The sequence below is a fragment of the Hyaena hyaena genome, unplaced genomic scaffold (assembly GCF_003009895.1).
Source record: "Hyaena hyaena isolate Hyena2069 unplaced genomic scaffold, ASM300989v1 scaffold_944, whole genome shotgun sequence".
Taxonomy (NCBI): domain Eukaryota; kingdom Metazoa; phylum Chordata; class Mammalia; order Carnivora; family Hyaenidae; genus Hyaena; species Hyaena hyaena.
Window position 1 is genome coordinate 123265 of NW_024081577.1, and position 8981 is coordinate 132245.

Sequence of the window (8981 nt, forward strand, 5' to 3'; positions counted from 1 at the left end):
AAGATGAAGAGTTCATTTGGTTTTCTGGTTATTTTCTACAGACTGAATATTATGTTTGATACTAAATAGCCGCCAGGTTTTTGCCACCTAACAAGACAATGGTGATAGAGAATGTGAAAATAAAGTGTGTTTCAAGCAGTGACTACCCCAGGAGTTCTGAAATACAGTAAATCTTAACCTTGACAGTGGTGTCTAGCCTGAGACGTGTGCTAATCAGGACAAGCCAGATGTCCTCAGAGGCACCCAGTTCCCAGGACACTCCTGTTCCTCTGCCTACCATGCCAACTTAGTGTTTTTTGAGATGCTTTCCTGGCCCGTGGCTCCTTCCTCTGTACTCTCTGAGTGCTTTAACCCACAATCATGGCTTCTGTGGATAGTGGGCAGGTTTGTGTTTTTGCCCCAGACATCCCTGCAGACCTGCACACCTATGTTCCTAATGGCCCTGTGGCCTTCCAGAGACCCCTTTAGGTACTTTGGATGCAGTAGGACCTAATCTAAACTCTTTTATCTTCCTCCTCCCTAAATCAGCTTACCTTCCTTTCTCCTTCACCTCTGGGAATGGCTCCACCACACACCCAATGCCCAAGCCAGCCTTTTTCCTCGCCTCCTATTTCTACCCTTCTGGCTCAGGCCCTCGTCACCTCTTACTTGGTCTAGTGCAATGGCACCCTTACTATCACCAGTCTCTCTTCTATACCACATAACCAATCCCTCAAAATCTTTCTCTGGTATGCAGACTGTTGTCAGGTTTTCCCCTGATAAAAATTCTTCAAGGGCGGCTGGGTGGCTCACTTAAGCATCTGACTTCGGCTCAGATCATGATCTCACAGCTCCTGAGTTCAAGTCCCATGTCGGGCTCTATGCAGACAGCTCACTCTGGAGCCTGCCTCAGATTCTGTGTCTCCCTTTCTGCTCCTCCCCCACTCATGTTCTGTCTCTCAAAAATAAACATTAAAACAATTTAACAATTCTTCAAGGTCTTACCATCACATAGGACAAAACCTAATTCCTATGTACAATCCACCAGATTCTTCATAAACCTGAACCTAAGTTCTCAAATCACCATCTTCTTAATTGCACTGCTTTTTAAGTTGTTTGATCCTTCACCTTTTATGAAAACACACATATATAGTTTTAAAAAATAACACGGAAGGTCTATAACTAAAAGCAAATGTTCCTTCCCAGGTTCTGTCCTCCCCTGTCCAGATCCCTAGGGCAACCACTTTTCAGCACTTTGTTCTAATTCTTCTGGTGTTCATCAGTGTATGGTTGGAAAATAGACTTTTACAGGGCACATGGGTGACTCAATTGGTTAAACATCCAACTTCTGCTCAGGTCATGATCTCACAGCTCATGTGTTCAAGCCCTGCGTAGGGCTCTGTGCTGACAGCTTGGAGCCTGGAGCCTGTGTCTGATTCTGTGTCTCTGTCTCGCTCTGTCCCTGCCCTGCTCATTCTCTGTCTCTGTCTCTCTCTTGTCTCTCTCTCTCAAAAAGAAACAAACATTTAAAAATTTTTTTAAAAAGAAAGAAAATACACTTTTACTCTCATTTTTTACTTAGCAGCTTTAGGGATCCCATTACCCTCATTCCCCATCTCCTCTTAACACATTTATATCACCTACGTATCTTTACTTTTTCAAACTTCAAGTAATACAGTTAAATTTCTTATAGCATCAATGCCAGATATTGCCTTTCCACCCTACAGATTATAATGTAATGATAATAGCCTTCCTCGCCTTTCCTTCACCTCTTCTTCCCACTCCACGCCCCTTTCTAAATTTTGTCACCTGTACTTTTACTTTCACACTTTGTAGGTGCTGTTCTGTAACAGTTTTTCTGTTCTTTTTCTGTAGGTGGATTTTTCAAGCTTTAAACACCAATGACATAGTGACATTACCAGGCCCATGTAAATACTGTTCAATGCAGATCTCATGTGTTTTTATGATGTGTCTTTCCTTTACAGCTTTTACCTTCTGGACTATTAATTGCCTTCCTAGAACTTCCTCCCCTGATTATACTCTCAAGTTCATCCAGCATCTCAGCAGTACTATGTGGTCTATGTGTTCTCTTTTCCTCCACAAGATCTCCCTCCTGGGCTGTCCTTCTGATGCCATCTGGACTGATTGTTCTCTAGGCCTGCTGCATTCTGTCCCTCTGGGACTCTGACTGTTCAACAGAGTAGGAGCCATTGTTTTCTGGATCCCTTCCTTTGTTTACTCATTTGGCTGGAACGTGAGTGACCTCCTAAGAGGCAGTGCATAGTGCATGAGAAATAAACTTTCTGCATCTTGGCATATTTAATAATATATTTCCTGGTTCATCACACTTGACTGATAGTGTGGCTTATATACCACTCCAAGTTGTAAATCACTTTCTCTCAGAACATTGAAGGCATTGATCCTTGGGGTTCAGACATCTAGAATTGCCTAATACCTATCTTATTCTCCCTTTCATGTAAGAGTCCTATGGTTTCCTTCATGGATCTTTTAGATTGTCCTTTTATCCTTAGTTCTATTAAATTTCACTTTATTATGCATTAATGTGGGAGGTTTTTATGTTTTGCTTTGTTGCTGATTTGAGAACTAAGGTTCAGATTTATGAAGAATTTGGTTGACTGTAAATAGAAATTAGATTTTGTCGTAGGTGATGGGTAAGAGCTTGAAGAATTTAAAAAAAAATCTTCTTTTTAAATGTTTATTTCTTTTTGAGAGACCAAGATTGTGCTAGACATAGAATAGAACCTTTTAATTAAAAGATTGGAGAAAATTATTTCTTTGATAATTTCTGCTCTCCAATTTCTATATTATGGATACCCCATTCATTGGATGCTGTACTTAATGATTTCATTTATATGAAATTCTAGAAAAAGCAAAGCTATCATGACAAAAAACATATCAGTGGCCACTCAGGGCCCCCAGTAAGTGAATGGGATTGACAATGAGGGGATATGAGGGAATATTTTGAGAGATGAAAATGTTTTATAAAATGATGATGTATTTATCTGTCAAAGTTCTTCTAATGGTACACTTAATATTGGAAAATTTTGTGCTTCAAGGTAACTTGAGAGTCAAAACAGAGTAAGAAGTATAATGATACCTACAGCATGATACAACACATTCATAAATTGACTACCATTCATCCATAAACAGAAAAGAAGTACTGGCCCAAACTACAATGTGGGTGAGCCTTGTTTTCAATTATGCAAAGTGAAATAAGCCAGACACAAAAAGCCATGTATCATATAATTCAATTTATATGAAATATTCAGAATAGGCAAATTCAAAGACAGAAAGATTTGCCCTTTCCATGGCCTAGAGAAGAGGGAATCAGAGTGACTGATTAATGGATATAGGGTTTCTGATGAGATGATGAAAATGTTCTAGAATTAGGTAGCAATGGTTGCACAAACACCTGAATGCACTAAATGCTACTGGATTGCATATAACATAACATGGTTAAAATGGTAAATTTTGTGGTATCTGTATTTTCAATAATAAAAAAGTACCTGTATATTGTTTTCCCACTTGCAGCACTGATGGGATAATTTAGACCAAACTTTCCTTTTTTGAAAATTTTATTTAAATCCAAGTTAGTTAACATATAGTGTAATAATGGTTTCAGGAGTAGAATTTAGTGATTCTTCTTACATACATGTAACACCCAGTGCTCATCCCAACAAGTGCCCTCCTTAATACCCATCACCCATTTAGCCCATCTCCCCACCCAACACCGCTCCAGCAACCCTCAGTTTCTCTGTGTTTAAGTCTCTTATTGTTTGCCTCCCTCTCTGTTTTTAATCTTATTTTTCCTTCCCTTCCTCTATGCTCATCTGTTTTGTTTCTTAAATTCCACATATGAGTGAAATCATATATTTGTCTGTCTCTGACTAACTCATTTCACTTAGCATATAATACACTCCAGTTCCATCCACATTGTTGCAAATGGCAAGATGCCATTCTTTTTCAATACCAAATGGTATGCTATTGTGTGTGTGTGTATACCACTTCTTTATCTGTCAGTCAATGGATATTTGGGCTCTTTCCATATTTTGGCTATTGTTGATAGTGCTGCTATAAACATTGGCATGCACGTGCCCTTTCAAATCAGCATTTTTGTATCCTTTGGATAAATACCTAGTAGTACAATTGCTGGGTCATAGGGTGGAACTGTCTTTTTAAGTTTTTAGAAAACTTCCATACTGTTTTCCAGGGTGGCTGGACCACTTTGCATTCCCACAAGCAGTGCAAAAGTGTTCCCTTTTCTCCTCATTCTCACCAACACCTGTTGTTTCCTGTGTTCTTAATTTTAGGTATTCTGACATGAGTGAGGTGGTATCTCATTGTAGTTTTGATTTGCATTTTCCTGATGATGAACAATGTTGAGTATCCTTTCATGGGTCTGTTAGCCATCTGGATGTCTTCTTTGGAAAAGGGTTTGTTCATGTCTTTTGCCCATTTCTTCAATGTGTTATTTGTTTTTTTGGTGTTGAGTTTGATAAGTTGTTTTTTTGTTTTTTTATTCTCAACTTAGTTAACATGCAGTATAGTGTTGGCTTCTGGAGTAGAACCCAGTGATTCATCGCTTACATATAATATTCAGTGCTCTTCCCAACGAGAGCCCTCCTTAATGCCCATCACCCATTTAACCCTCTCCCCAACCTTCCACCCCCATCAATCTTCAGTTTGTTCTGTTTACCCAACACCATATGCTGGAGACTATATTTTTTTCCATTGGATATTCTTTCCTGATTTGTCAAAGATTAGTTGGCCATACATTTTTTTGTCCATTTATGGGTTGTCTATTCTATTCCATTAATCCATGTGTCTGTTTTTGCACCAGTACCAGACTGTCTTGATGATTACAGCTTTGTATTACAGCTTAAAGTCCAGAATTGTGATGTCTCCAGCTTTAGTTTTCTTTTCCAGGGTTGCTTTGGCTATTCAAGGTCCTTTCTGGCTCCATACAAATTTTAGAATTGTTTGTTCTAGGTCTATGAAGAATGGTAGTTTTATTTTGATAGGGATTGCATTGACTGTGTACATTGCTTTGGGTAGTAATGACATTTTAACAGCATTTGTTTTCCCGATCCATGAGCATGGAATATTTCTCTATTTCTTTTTGTCTTCTTCAGTTTCTATCATAAGCTTCCTATAGTTTTCAGTGTACAGATCTTTTACCTCTTTGGTTAGGTTTATTACTAGGTATTTTATGGGTCTTGGTGTAATTGTAAATAGGATTGACTCCTTGATTTTTCTTTCTGTTGTTTCATTATTGGTGTATAGAAATGCAACTGATTTTTGTATGTTGATTTTATAATCTATGACTTTACTGAATTCATGTATCAGTTCTAGAAGGGTTGTCATTGTTGTTGGGTTTTTTTTTGGTGGAACAGGTAAATTTCTTCTCTAGTAAACATACATAAAGGTTGCAGTGAACACCAACCCTAATGAATTATTAAATTAATTCTTAATGTGGGTAAATTTTTTAAGCTTGCACTGGAAAATGAACATGCAAAATGCTAATGGGGATGAAAGTACAATAAGTAAAATGTTGCTGAGGAGGGGGAGAAAGACCAAACTTTCCACTGAGATAAACTATAAAAACAGTATAAAATTTAGGGGACATGGGAGGAAGCTTTTGAATCTAGTTATCAAAAAGTGGCCAAGTCGGGCAGAACATGAGGGAGGTTATGATAGACTTTCAGATAGATCCGAGTGATCCTTGTCTCATGGTATTCATGACTCTGAGTAATCTTCTCCTCCTGGGTGCAAGTGTGACTTATGATTTGCCTCTAACCAATATATTGCAAAGGCAATGGGCTGTCACTTCTGTGATTTCAATACACAGGACTATAACCTCCATCTTGCTAACTGACGCTACTGGGCTCTCAGCTAGCATACTTTGATGAAGAAAACATCCATGTTGGAATAGCCCATATGGTAAGGAACTGAGGACAGCCTATGGCCAAAGCTAGCCAGGGAAATGAAGCCCTCCATCTAACAGCCTGCAAGGAACTGAAACCTGCCAGCAACCACTGAGTGAGCTTAGAAGTAGATTCATTCCTGATCTAGCCTGGAGATGAAATCTCGGCTCTAGCTTGCACCTTAGTTACAGCCTTGTAAGAGAGCTGGAAGCAGAAGACTCAGCTAAGCTGTGTCTGGACTCCTGACCCCTAAGAACTGTGAAATAATAATTTGTTGTGGTTTAAGTCTCTAAGTTTATGATAGTTTGTTAAGATCAAGCTATTAAATAATTAATATAAAGAGCTAAGAGCACAGAATGAAGGACAGTATACTAGGTGCACTGTACCATCTTTGTCCCCTTTCCCCTGAAGGAATTGTTTGTTTTTAGTGCAACAGATTGAGTAGAATACAGCTGCCTATAGACGTCTCCACTTGGTAGTCAAAAATGAATGTGGCAGCCAGACTTGAAGTACCAAGATCCTAAAGGAAAGGAAACTACAGAAAAGTGAGTCCCACATTCTGCATCATTCTATACTGCACTTATCCTCAAAGAGTTTGCTACATCATAAACATCATAAACTGGTCAAGAGGCCAAGAAATTTAGCAGAAAATAGTTACTAAGTGGCTACATAATGAAACAGAGTTTACAAACTCTGCAAGACCTGGGGGAAGTAAAATTGCAGATCAGGATAAGAGGAGGAGGAGGAGGAACCTCGGTAAATATTTCAGATTTTCAGCTGAGACCCTTAAAGTGCCTAGATGAAAGGACACAGTGGAACAGCCAGCCCTTGGAAAACCTGAAGTCCCACTTGAATCATCTCAAACCCTGATTTAATCAAAAATTTTTGACCTCTAGTTTAACTATATCTTAAAGGGAAATTGAATAATCTCTGAAAGAGATAAAATCACCCACAGCTGATATATTTCATACAGTGTCCAGCATTTTCAGTCAAAAAATACCAGGCATGGCATGAGGCAAGAAAAATAACTTATTATCAAAAGATAAAACAAGCAACAGAAATAGATAATTTGGAAGATAGATGAAAAGACAAGAGAATTTTGCCATAATATTGGTATCTGTTTAAAGTCCAATGGAAATTCTAGATGTTAAAATTTTAAGAACAAAATTTAAGAGAAAAATCACAGCAGAAAAAAGAGTGAACTGGAACATCAAGTCATTTGAAACAATTTAGACAAGCCACAAAAAGAAGTAAGAGGATGGAAAATACAAAAATCGGAACACCTGGGTGGTTCAGTAGGTTAAGCATCAGACTCTTGGTTTTGGCTCAGGGCATGATCTCGCAGTTCCTGAGTTCAAGCCTTGCGTTCTGACAATGCAGAGCCTGCTTGGGATACTCCCTCTCTCTCTGCCCCACTGCTGCTTGTTCTCTCTCTTGTCTCTCTCTTTCTTGCTCTCTTTTAAAATAAACCTAAGAAAAACAAAAATATAAGTGGTAGAGTGAATGCTGTAATATATAATTGGAGTCTCAGAAGGAGAGAAAAGAGAGAATGGAATAGAAATATATTTAAAGGGACAAATAACAGATAATTTTCTAAAACTGATGAAAGATATTAACCACAGATTCAAGATTCTCTATGAACACAAGACCTTATAAAAATCAGTAAATCCACACCTAGACACACTATAATAACATTATTGAAAACCAAGGATAAGAGTAAATTTTAAAAAGAGAAAAAATATTAATTTCTAGGAAGAAACAAAAAGAAATACTGACTTACCAACTGAAATTATGTAGCCATAAGACCATGAAATGGCATCTTAAGGAGTGATGAAATAAAAAGAGCCAGAAATTACTTAATAAAATCAAATTCTTTCAAAAGGAGAGGTGAAATATAGATCATTTCTAATTTTAAAGGTAATAAAATTTAATTTATGATAAAATAATTTATGACAAAATTATTATGTACATAATAAATCATAAGCTCATACCTAACATTATATCCAATGGTGAAAAGCTAAAATCTTTTCCTCCCAAGTTCAGGAATAAGATAAGAATGTCCATTTGTGCCACTTTTATGCAACATAGTGCTGGAAGCCCTAGCAAGACCAATGAGGCAGGAAAAAGAAAAGTCATCCAAACTAAAAAGGAAGAAATAAAACTGTCACTATTTGAAGACGGCATGATACTATATGTAGAAAACCTTAAAGCTCCTCCCCCAAAATTTTATTTTAACAAAAGAATTCAGTAAAATTGCAAGATACAAAATAAGTACACAAAAAATCTGTTGTTTATATACACTAATAATAAATCAGAAAGAGAAATTAAGAAAACAATATCATTTACAATGGTATCAAAAAAGAAAATAACTAGGAATAAACAACTAAGATAAAAGAACTATACTCTGAAAACTACAAGACATTAATGAAAGAACTTGAAGACACAAAAGATGGGAAACTATTCCACGTTCATAGATTAGAAGAATTAATATTGTTAAAATGTCCATATTACCCAAAGCAATCCCCAGATTCAGTGTAATCCTCATCAAAATTCCAATGGCATTTTTCACAGAAAAAGAACAAACAATCCTAAAATTTGTATGGAATTATAAAAGACCCTGAAAAGCCAAAGGAATCTTGAGAAGAACAAAGCTTGAGGCATCACATTCCTTGATTTCAAACTGGATTATAAATATAGTAGTCAAAATAGTATGATATTAACGTACAGACACATAGATCAATAGAATAGAATAAAGAACCCAGAAATGAACTCACACATATATGGTTAATTAAACCACAACAAAAAAGCCAAGAACATACTATGGGGAAAGGATAGTCTCTTCAGTGAATGATGTTTGGGAAACTGGACCACTATCTTTCACCGTACACAAAAATTTATTCAAAATGGATTAAAGCCTCAAATGTAAACATAGGTGGCAGAGCTCCTTGACATAGGTCTTGGTGATGATATTTTTAATCTGACAGTAACAGCAACGAGAGGAAAAATAAATGGGGGAGTGCATCACACTAAAAACTTCTGCATAGCAAGAAAAACCAT